The sequence below is a fragment of the Lathyrus oleraceus genome, chromosome 4 (assembly GCF_024323335.1).
Source record: "Lathyrus oleraceus cultivar Zhongwan6 chromosome 4, CAAS_Psat_ZW6_1.0, whole genome shotgun sequence".
NCBI lineage: Eukaryota > Viridiplantae > Streptophyta > Magnoliopsida > Fabales > Fabaceae > Lathyrus > Lathyrus oleraceus.
The window spans coordinates 498159107-498170986 of NC_066582.1; positions in this window are offsets into that span (position 1 = coordinate 498159107).

The following is an 11880-nucleotide window of genomic DNA, read 5'->3' on the forward strand; positions in this document are numbered from 1 at the left end:
CTTATCAGCATAAATGTGGCATTTATGAAACTTCCGAGCATATTTGAAGCAATCTAATTCCATGGTCATCCAATAATAACTCGATCTCAACAATTTCTTAGCCATTGCATGTCCGCCGGCATGAGTACCGAAGGAACCTTCATGAACTTCCTGCATTAACGTGTCCGCCTCGTGTCTGTCCACGCATCTGAGCAAAACCATGTCAAAGTTCCTCTTATACAGCACATCGTCTTTGTTCAAGAAGAAACTTCCTGCCAATCTTCTCAAAGTCTTTCTGTCGTTGTTGGATACCCCTGCAGGGTACTCTCGATTCTTCAGAAAGCACTTGATATCGTGATACCAAGGCTTGTCATCGACTACCAGTTCAGCAGCAAACACATACGCGGCCCTGTCAAGGCGCATCACATCGATCCTGGGAGCATGGTTCCAGCGAATTACCTTGATCATGGAGGATAAAGTAGCAAGTGCGTCTGCCATCTGGTTCTCATCACGAGGTATATGATACAATTTTACTGTTGTGAAGAAAGTCAACAGTCTTCTCGTGTAGTCTCTGTAGGGGACCAGAGTGGGTTGGAGAGTATTCCAATCACCATTCACTTGATTGATCACCAGAGCTGAATCTCCGAAGATGTCCAAAGTCTTGATTCTCAAATCAATGGCTTGCTCAATACCCAAGATACAGGCCTCGTACTCAGCTTCATTATTTGTGCACTCAAAAGTCAAACGAGCGGTGAAAGGTATGTGGGCACCTTTCGGAGTTGTAATGACAGCACCAATTCCACTTCCTCTAGCATTGACAGCCCTATCAAACAACAAAGTCCACTTTTCGTTTGGATCAGGTCCCTCCTCAACAACTGGCTCTTCACAGTCTTTCATCTTGAGGAACATGATGTCTTCATCAGGGAATTCAAACTTCATCAGCTCATAATCATCAATCGGCTGCTCGGCAAGGTAGTCTGACAGAATACTACCTTTGATGGCCTTCTGTGACGTGTACTGAATATCATACTCTGTTAAAATCATTTGCCAACGAGCGACCCTTCCGGTGAGAGCTGGCTTCTCGAATATGTATTTCACTGGATCCATCTTAGAAATCAACAAGGTAGTATGGTTCAACATATACTGCCTCAGTCGGCGAGCAGCCCAGGCCAAAGCACAGCAAGTTTTCTCAAGCTGCGAATATTTGACTTCACAGTCGGTAAACTTTTTGCTAAGGTAGTATATGGCATGCTCTTTTCGACCAGACTCGTCATGCTGTCCCAATACACACCCCATCGAGTTCTCAGTCACTGATAGGTACATTATCAGAGGTCTCCCAGGAACTGGAGGTATAAGGATCGGAGGTTTCTGTAGATACTCTTTTATCTTCTCGAAAGCCCTTTGACAATCTTCATTCCACCTGATAGCCTGATCTTTCCTCAACAATTTGAAAATTGGCTCACACGTGATTGTTAGGTGAGAGATGAACCTTGCAATGTAGTTCAACCTCCCTAAGAAACTACGGACTTGCTTCTCTGTTCTTGGCTCTGGCATTTCCTGTATCGCTTTTACTTTGTCGGGATCCACCTCAATCCCTTTTCCGCTAACGATAAAACCCAGCAATTTTCCCGATCTCACCCCGAAAGTGCACTTGTTCGGGTTAAGTCTCAGTTTGAATTTCCTCAAACGCTCAAACAGTTTCTGCAAATTCACAAAATGTTCTTCTTCTGTCTGAGATTTGGCAATCATATCATCCACATAAACCTCGATTTCATGATGAATCATATCATGGAACAGAGTTACCATAGCTCGTTGATATGTTGCTCCGGCATTTTTCAGACCAAACGGCATCACCTTGTAGCAGAAGGTGCCCCATGGGGTTATGAAAGTTGTCTTTTCCATGTCTTCTGGTGCCATCTTGATTTGGTTATAGCCAGAAAAGCCATCCATGAAGGAGAATACCGAGAACTGAGTTGTATTATCCACCAAAACGTCGATGTGAGGTAATGGGAAATCATCTTTAGGGCTAGCTCTGTTCAGATCCCGGTAGTCGACACACATCCGTACCTTTCCATCCTTCTTAGGTACTGGGACGATGTTTGCAACCCATGGCGGATAATTGGTGACTGCTAGAAACCCTGCATCCAACTGCTTTTGCACTTCTTCCTTTATCTTGACAGCCATCTCTGGTCTTGTTCTTCTGAGCTTCTGCTTGACCGGAGGACAACCTTCTTTGAGAGGCAAGCGGTGTACCACGATGCCTGTGTCCAGCCCAGGCATGTCCTGATAAGACCAGGCGAAGATGTCAACGTATTCTTGCAGTAATTCAATCAGCCCTTTCTTCACATTGTCTTCTAAAGCAGCCCCTATCTTGATTTCTCTCTTGGCATCCTCGGTGCCGAGATTAATCACTTCAACAGACTCTTGATGCGGTTGAATAACCCTTTCCTCTTGTTTTAATAACCTGGTAAGCTCTTCAGGGAGTTCACAGTCTTCATCACCCTCTTCTTCAGCTTGAAAGATTGGATTTTCAAAGTCGAAACGAGCCGTAGCAGAAACGTTATCAATAGGATCCGGTGATGTGCATCTGCATGAGTGATGGTATGTGCTTATGAGTGTGAACAAGTGAAAACTAAAAAAAACATTGCCATTTTTTTATTTTGAAAAACTGCAAAAATAGAAAGACAGGGAACGAAATATTTGAATGCAAAAATACGTCCTTTATTTATGATAAAAATGCAAGTGTCACATAGATGAGCCCTACAATGAGTCATTACGCCCTGGGCGGAACGTAAGACTTGGACATGCATGAATAAACAAAGAAAATTACTCCTTCAGAAAAGTGACTTGGACAATCTCCTCAGAAGACCAATTGCTGATGACTTCACCCGGGATCCTCGGACGCACCCAGTTGTCAATGTCACAATCACTATCCCCATCTTCTTCATTGACTGTAGAGACTTGACCATACTGAATGATGCCAGCACTGGAGAAAGTGATCGGCCCCTGAAGTGTTGTAGAAGTCAAAACTGGCTGATACCCAATCCCGAACTTATCTTCTTTCACTGGTAATTCCAACAGACGCCCCCAACCGGGAGCAACACCTGAATCCACCACGGTCTGTGCCTGCTTAAAGGATGAGATAGAGGCACCCGCTTTAACCTCTTTCACAGACTCTTGGACAGACAAATCTTCAACCTGGAGGATACCTTTGTCGAGCAAGGCCTGGATACCCTGTTGTAGCTTCAAACAACGTCCACTCTGAGTGGCACAATCCAAACAATCCTTCCCACAACCGGGGAAAACATCGGCCTTCAGCAAGCATCCTTTGATATCCAACAATGGAGTCTTCAACTTCAACACATCCTTAATGGACTTGGCTTTTCCTTCCATCATATCAATGTTTGCACCACCATGCTGCGACATGGGATTGTTGACGACATTTGGAACCGGTGCAAGGTCGATGGCCTTTGAATCTATGAGGTCCTGAACTACGTGCTTAAAAGCTTTGCAGTTCTCAATATTGTGGCCATTTGCCCCAGAGTGGAAGCTACACCTAGCGTTGGCGTCGTAACCCACCGGAAGTCTACCAATAGGAGGAGCCAGAGTGCGCAGTTGCACAAGTTGTAGTTGTTGAAGACTAGAAAGCAACTGAGCGTACGACATTGGAAGGGTGTCGAAATGCCGGTCCATCATCCTTTGCCTCTGTTGATAAGCGGGTCTGTTACCCGGTTGCTGCTGCTGTTGATACTGAGCTGGTTGACGTTGTGATTGTTGTTGTTGTAGTGGCGCTGCAGCTGGAATGGTCACAGCCGCAACATACAGTTGCTGATGATAATTCTGAAAATTATTCCTCCGGTTATCCCTGTTCTGATAAGAAGATATGGCATTTGCATCCCCTTCTCTCCTCTTCTGTCCCTGAATGAACGGCTTCTTCACCCCTGATGAGGATCCACCTCCACTCTGGCTCTTATAGGTCTTTAGGTAATTCTCCACCCTTTCTCCAGTAGAGACCACATCAGCAAAGTTGGAAGCATTGCACCCCACCAGACGCTCCAGATAAGGTCCAGGCAGCGTATTCATGAACATGTTGGCCATTTCCTTTTCCAACATAGGAGGCTGAACACGGGAAGCTGTCTCCCTCCAGCGTTGAGCGTATTCCCTGAAGCACTCATTGCTTTTAAGAGACAGATTCTGAAGTTGAGTTCTGTCCGGAGCCATGTCTGCATTATACTGATACTGCTTCACGAAAGCCTCTGCCAAATCCCTCCAGCAACGGATGTGGGCTCTGTCCAGCCTCATATACCATTCCAAGGATGCCCCAGCTAGGCTATCCTGGAAGAAGTACATAAGTAGCTTCTCGTCATCAGAGTATGCAACCATTTTATGGAAATAGGCTTGCACGTGAGTTTTGGGGCAAGAGCTGCCATGGTATTTGTCAAATATCGGGACCTTGAATTTCGGTGGCACTCTCACACCTGGGACCAGCCCCAAGTCAGCAACATCTACTCCCAGAAGATTCTGTCCTTCCACTGCTTTCAACCTCTCTTCCAATCTTCTAAACATGGGGTCCATGCCAAAGTCTTCCTGAAGCAAGGGGAACTGATCATCCTGACCATCCTGAATGGGTTGTTGATCTAGGTTGACATGCGGGATCGGGATAGGCCCCGGTCCATTGGGACCATTAGCCTCTTCAGCTGGAGGATCAGCCAACGTCTCCGGTTGAGTAATAGGGGGATCCCTCTGCACCAATAATCTAAGCTCCTGTTGTCCTTGAGCCACCCCTTGAACCAAATCCATGAATTGATTCATGCGAATCTTCATCTCGGTGAGCTCTGCTTGTAGGCTCTCCATCGCTCTCTGTTGATTCCTTCGGGTACCGTATCGGTGAATGCCTGAGTCAGCTATCCTGCTAGTGGGACACCAAACAATATGAGAACACTGCGGCGGTACCTGTTATGCAAGATATGACAATGAATATGTAAATGCAATGCCATGTTTATCAAATCCAAAAGGTATTCTACCCCCTTGATTCCAGTCTCACATCAGGCGAATAGTGCAAGAAGACTGAGTCATGGATAAACTTCTGAGATCAAGATGCAACAAAGGGAAACCAACATACAAATGAGTTCCAGGAAAGGGGCCTTAGCCAAAAGTACATCAAAAGAGGATCCCCACAACAAGCCTGTGGATTATCACTACACAGCAACAAAACAAAAAGTAAAGGGAGGAACATAAACCAGGGATCAGCCTCCTGTATACAACCCATAAGGACTGCTCCTCACTTCATCCAGTAATGCCACCGTGTCGGGATGATCTGGAGATTCTGTCAAATGCCGGATAAGCAGATTCCTCTTGTGAATGATCCCATCCAGTTCGTTGATGTGCTCTCTGTAGTAATTCCCATCATCTTCTCCGAATACCTCTTCAAGTCTGGATTTCTTCAAACCTGCCAACACCTTGAGTTCTTCAATCTGTCCTCGAGCCTCATGGAGTTGATCTGTGATGTAGCCATTAGTAGAACGGGCGCACAGAAGCTCATTGTTTTTCCCCTTCAGCAAAGTCGTCAATTTCTCTATCTGACCAGTCAGTTCGGCTACTGTCTCCTCCTCCTTTGCCTTCCGAGAAGTTGAAAATGCATCCCATTGCTCCTGCCACCCAGCTAATTTACCATGAGCATCTACTAACTGCTGCTTGACTCGCCTCAACTCAGAACTGAATGATCTCAAGGCTTCGTCTGTCTTCCTGAAGAAGTCCGCCTCCACAGCAAATCTCCTCTCTACTTCCTTTTGCACTCTGACGGCTTCCCCCTTCTGATATTCTGCCTCCTGGAATTGATGCATACAGTCTTGCAACTTCTCACTTAACTCTGAGTTCTTGGTTTGAAGTCCCTCCATGGCACTCTTCAACTTGTCGTACTCCTCTCGGCTCACCATTGTTGACTGCTCAAGAGTAGGTGGATACAAAGGTTCTTCAATAGGGAACGGCAGACCAAACTCTTCGACTCTTCCTTGAAGCCACTCTTCATACCGAGGGTATGTTCTACAATCTCCTTTTCCAAAGACGGTTCTTCCTCTCTTGATCACCTTGAGCCAGGCCTCAGCTGCCTTACGGGATACCGTCAAATCAGGCGAAGAATGGAAAAATAGAGATTCTTCCACATCCTTTTCCAAAGGCGGAGTTCTTAAAGCATATCCAAACTGTCTAACTGCTAGAGAAGGATTATAGTTGATTCCTCATCTTCTTCCTACCAATGGAACATTTGGGAAGTTCCCACAACTATGAATAATATCTGCCCCGAAGCAAGCTCCGGTCGGACCACCAAGGAATATCTTCAGCTCTCAACCCCATCAATCTCTTCGACCAACTCAACGAGTCCTTGACATTAACGAACACTCCTGATTTGGGTAGGTGAGAACTGAACCACCTATAAAACAAAGGCACACAACAATTCAACAATCCCCCTTTTCTATTCTTATTTCTGTGGTGCACTGAATGAAAGAAATCTCCTAGCAAGGTCGGTACTGGATTTCTCAACACGAAGAGGCGTATTGCGTCCATGTCCACAAATTTGGAGACATTAGGGAACAAGACAATCCCATACACGCAAAGAGCCAACACAGCATTGAAACCCCTCTGGTTACCGTCTTCCAGCTTCTTCTTTGCTTCTCCTAGTAAGAAACTCAGATGAAAACCACTAACTTCTCCCTTCTGACACATATTAGCCTTCCAGACTGATTCCTCCAAATATGTGGCTGAAGCAACCATGCTGAGATCGGGCAGAAACTCAGAACTATAGAACAATAACTGTGACCTGATAGGAACTCTGAGAGAACTGGCAATCTCCTCCAGAGTAGGGACCAAGATATAATCCGGGAATGTGAAACACCTCAATGGAGGGTCATAGAACTGTAGCAGTGTGAATAGGGCGTCATGTTGATCTTTGGAAAGAACCGTGACGAAACTTAGAATCAGACCGTAATCCTCTCGGAATCCTTCTAGAGAACCAGGATCCATTAACTGCATCAACTGTTGGATGGGCTCCAGACAGACCACCGGAAACTTGTAGGCGACAAGTCTCTTTCTGCCAATATCCATCTTAAGAGAACCAGAAAAACTCCGACTGGAATCAATAAGAAGATGTAAACCCCCTTGAAATGGATAAACATGTGTTAAATGATATGAATGCAAATGATGTGATGATGTGAATGCAGTGCAGTGGCATGTCAATCAGGATTGCTGTATCCGCTTGAACATCTGTCGGGTTACACTGTCTGAAGAGAAAACCACTGAGGAATATAATATAAGATCAAAGCTCTGCTCCAGAAAACCGGGTTGGTTGGAGGTTAAGGTTTCCTGAATTTAGCCCGCCCCTCACTGGTAGGTTCTAAGAACAGAAGTTCGTCAACTTCAGCCCTTCAGTCGTGAATAATACGTTTACCACTGAAGGTTTGGCATTATTACGGGATAAAAGACCTCCACTGACTCCCCTCAACAGGACATCCTAAAGCAAGTTCCCAGTCTCGGGGTCCTCGGATTGATCAGCGAGAATGCGCCCACCAGAGCTAACATAATCACGTCTCGGAGGAGAGGCCTCGACTGAGTTCTCGGGAAATGGTCACCAGAGTCGACGATTTCTAAAGGAACATCATGTCATTACGGAACATCCGTAGGACATAATATATCCAAGAGAAACCTCGTCTGGGTGTGGTTCTTCACGAACGACTTAACGTAGCAACATGCCACGCAAGCCTCATGATCATCCACTCTAAAACCTGTGTGTGCACTCAAGCCTGGGTAATGGGCTTATCTCTCGTAGAACATCCCATCCCAACAAACAAACAACAGCTCCAACAGATACAGCAGATGAATGCAAGCAAGTAAGTAAATAAATGTACAAAAGCATGAACACCCAATGAACAAGAAATCACAAAAGCTAGGAGGGACTCGCTTAGGGAAGATGGACCAGCAAGAGGTCAACTTCTTAGTGTCCCCAGCAGAGTCGCCAGCTGTCGCAACCTGAAAAATACAGTGCGCGAAAAAAACAACCGGCGAAAGAAAAAGACAGAAGAGTCGCCACCGTGCGTTATTCATCCCAAAGGAGGGAAAGGAAACGCTCGAAGTAAACCTGAAAAAGGAAAGGACAAGACGGGGTCTCGCAACCAAATCTTGGGTTCGGGAGTCGGTTATGCGAAGGGAAGGTATTAGCACCCTTACGCATCCATAGTACTCTACGGGATCCACTTTTGTGGTTTTCGTCTAAAGGGTGTGGGTTTACCTAATGTGTTTATTTACTAAAAAGGTTAAGAGAAATGACTCGCGCGGATGTCGCATCCACTGCATACGTATCTCATCTGAATATGAGAATCAGAGTTTTCGTAGCTCGGCTGACCTATGGGTTGGGGGATGTGTGCTCGCTAAGACATCGCGTCTTATGCCTACATATCTCATCTGGAATGAGAATCAGAGCAAGCCGTAGTTCGGCTAACTACGGGGTTATGGATTGGGTTTTGGATGAACGACGTTACTACGCAATCTACCGGATGCTCGACCTTTGGAGACTTACTCACCTGTAGTAGAAGGAGTAAACGTGTGTTATGGAGAAGAAAAATCAATGAAGGGTTTGTTTGCATTGTAGGAACGCGCATGCAAAAGGGTAATGAGGATAAGACCTCATAGCTCTTAACCCTGGACAAAGGAACCTGCATAAAGTAAACACAAAAACATTGCCTCCTATCGAGGTCTTCCAGCTAGGAAAGCAGTAAAATGCGGGAAAAATGTAAAAGTACCACGCGGATAAAGATCCGAAGTAACAACAATTAGAGGAATGGGAAACCCTGAGATCCTTCCAAGCTAACATCATCAAAGAAAGTGGGTAAGTACAGGTAATCGGAATGAACCTCCAGGGGTTATCCCACAAATAAAGTGGGAAACCACGCAAGTTATCCCTGCAAAAGTCATGTGCCTTCACAAAAACTCAACAAAAGGGTTAGTGAAACAAGATAGGGTAACCAAGAGTTGCCCCCAAATCAAAATGTAACCACATGAATAATTCCATCAAAATTCACAAAAAGCTCACAAAAAGCAACCAAGGGTAGGAGGCCTAAACCTCTTGTCAAACACATGCATCAAAAGGGTATCAAATTCACGCATAATACCTCATACATTTAGAGCATTCAAATTAAAGGCATAAAGATGATGGATATAGGGCAAACCTGATTGGAGAGCTTGATTGAAATTGAGTTGCACCCGTGAGGTTTACAAAACAATCTTTAGGGTTTATGTGAGGCAGAGGTGATTCTATGCAGTTGAGTTCCCTTCAGGGTTTGGAGGCTGCTCTGAACTCTGTTAGTTCTTCTCTCACTATCTTTTTCCTCAGGATTTTGTTCCAAGGAAACCTCAGAGTATTTTTGCTTTTTCCTTTTCTCAAGTGAAGCCTTGGTATTTATAGACTGAATTCCATGGCTTTGTGGGCTCAAATGAGAGAGACCCAAGTCCAAAAAAAAATTTGTTATGTTTTATTTATTTATTTAATTAATTTTATTTATTTATTTATTTTTAACTTTTTTTTTTCGTTTTTTTCGTTTTTTTTTTTTAAAGTTTCTTGGATCTAATTCTGATTGACATGATGAAACGCAATGTATCTAATGTTAAATGACCTAAAAATGAATGCATGCATGAGGTGTAAAGCGTATGCTTCCAGGAAAAATGAAGGGTAAATTTTGGGGTATTACACTATGTGCTCTAAAAGTTGCCGATTGGGATAAATAGAGTAAATAGTGAGTTCAGGTTGACTTAATTAATATTAATTAGGGATGGCCTCTTATTAATTGGGATATTTTAGTAATACTAATAATGGTTCAATAGCTCTGGTAGAACAAATATTACAAGTATTGTGCCACTTGAGATATTTGTTACTAGCTGTACCCACTTTCTTACCACACATTATCTTGGCCACTTGCAACTAGTCTTTAACTCATCCATCACCACATGTTATTACCACATGTCATCTACCATAAGCCATTTGGTTTTCTATGTATCAGAAATAATAGAAAGAAAGAAGTAGCTCAAGGGAAAGGTAGAAGAAGAGAAAAAAGGCTAGTGGAGAAGAAGAAGAAGAAGGAAAGCTTGGAACCAACACCATCATCCTCATCCTCATGTCATCTTCAACAACTTCTCCTCTTCTATTTCTTAAGGTGGGTTCTAGTTAGAAACCCTAGATTTCTAGAGGATTAGGGTTGTAGAATCATAGAAAAATCATGAAAATCCATGCTATATGATGAATATTTTTCTTGCTCTTGTTGATTTCCATGAACATGTGCTTTGATGTGTTCTTATGATTATTGTGATAACATGATTTGTTATGGTTGTGGTAAAATGATTGGTTGTGATTATGACCTTGAAATCCTTGTGATTATGAGCTTGGAATCCTTGATTTATATGCTTATATGAACATGTAGTATGATGGGTTTTGTTGGAAGAAGAAGTGGTGTTTTGTTAGAATTGGAATAACAGAGGATATGGTGTTCTGTGAATTGGAAATGTGAAAATGTGAGTGGATCAATTGATTGGTCCCTATCATCAATCGATTTTCACAAACTTTTGTTTTGCAGAAAAATGTGATTTTTACAGGACCAATTGATTGACAGTGAATTACAATCGATTGCACAAACCTTCTGTATATGAACAATGGAAAAATTTTAGTGAGCCAATTGATTAACACTCAAGATCAATCGATTGATCATCAGCAAATTTTGAAAAACAGAAATGTGAGAGGAACCAATCGATTGGGCTTCCCCAACCAATCGATTGACTTATGTTAAAAACTTCAAAATCCATTTCTTAAGTGTTTCTAAATGCATTCTTCCAACCATTAATCATTTGTGATGCCATGCTTATGTTGAATACATGCTAATGGTGAAAATTAAAAGATGAATCTAGTGAGATAACCTAGGATTGGAATTAGGTCATGAGTTAGGTTTATAACCTAGATAATATGAGGAAACAATATTCATTCGTACGACGCTTATGTGAGGTTGTGGACGAATAGATGTTGTGTTTGAGAATGAGACACATTGTATGGAACAAGCCATGTTATTGTTGTGTATTATGGTGAATGAATTCACATGTGATTGATGGATCTTGTTATGGTTTGTGGAACCGATGATTTGTGGAACCGATCATGTATTTAGAATGTGTGTTTTCTGTGATGGTGCACATCTCTATTTGGTAAGCTTAGATGAGTAAGCATTGGGATGTGAGACCAATGATTCGTGCCTCAATTGGGTTTGAGCCCTAACCATGGTGGACATGGGGGAAAGGTAGAGACCCAAGTGGGTTAGAGCCCTATACGGTGAAAGAGACTCAAAGTGGGTTCGAGTCCCATACGAGTGATGGTTCTTACCCCATGTTGTTGATTGTTTTTCAGATGGTTCTGAGCAGGAGAAGGGTAAGGGCAAGATAGAGTGATGTCTTGCCTACCTGATGGTTGATGGTTACTCCGTTGTGCATATATTTTGGGATCATTGTTTAGTGATCTAGATTTAGTCGTTTTATTTTGGGCACTTTTGTGTACATTTTATGCCATGTAATGTTTCTTTTGGACATGTATGTATATGTACATTGTGTTGCTAGGCGCTTATGTATTTCAGTACCAGTTTTACACTATGTATAATATGTATTCTAGACATATATTATATGTGGGTGTTACAATTTAAATGTATTTAAGTTTTACCCAAATGTGGACTTTGATATATGTTAAAAGCTGATTATTTTGAATCAATATAATTTATTCGAAATATTAACATATGAATGTGTTTTAAATATTTGTGGTTACTAGTATTCTATTATAGACTTAGACATAACATTGATAATGAATGAGAAGTCCATAGTCATTACGGA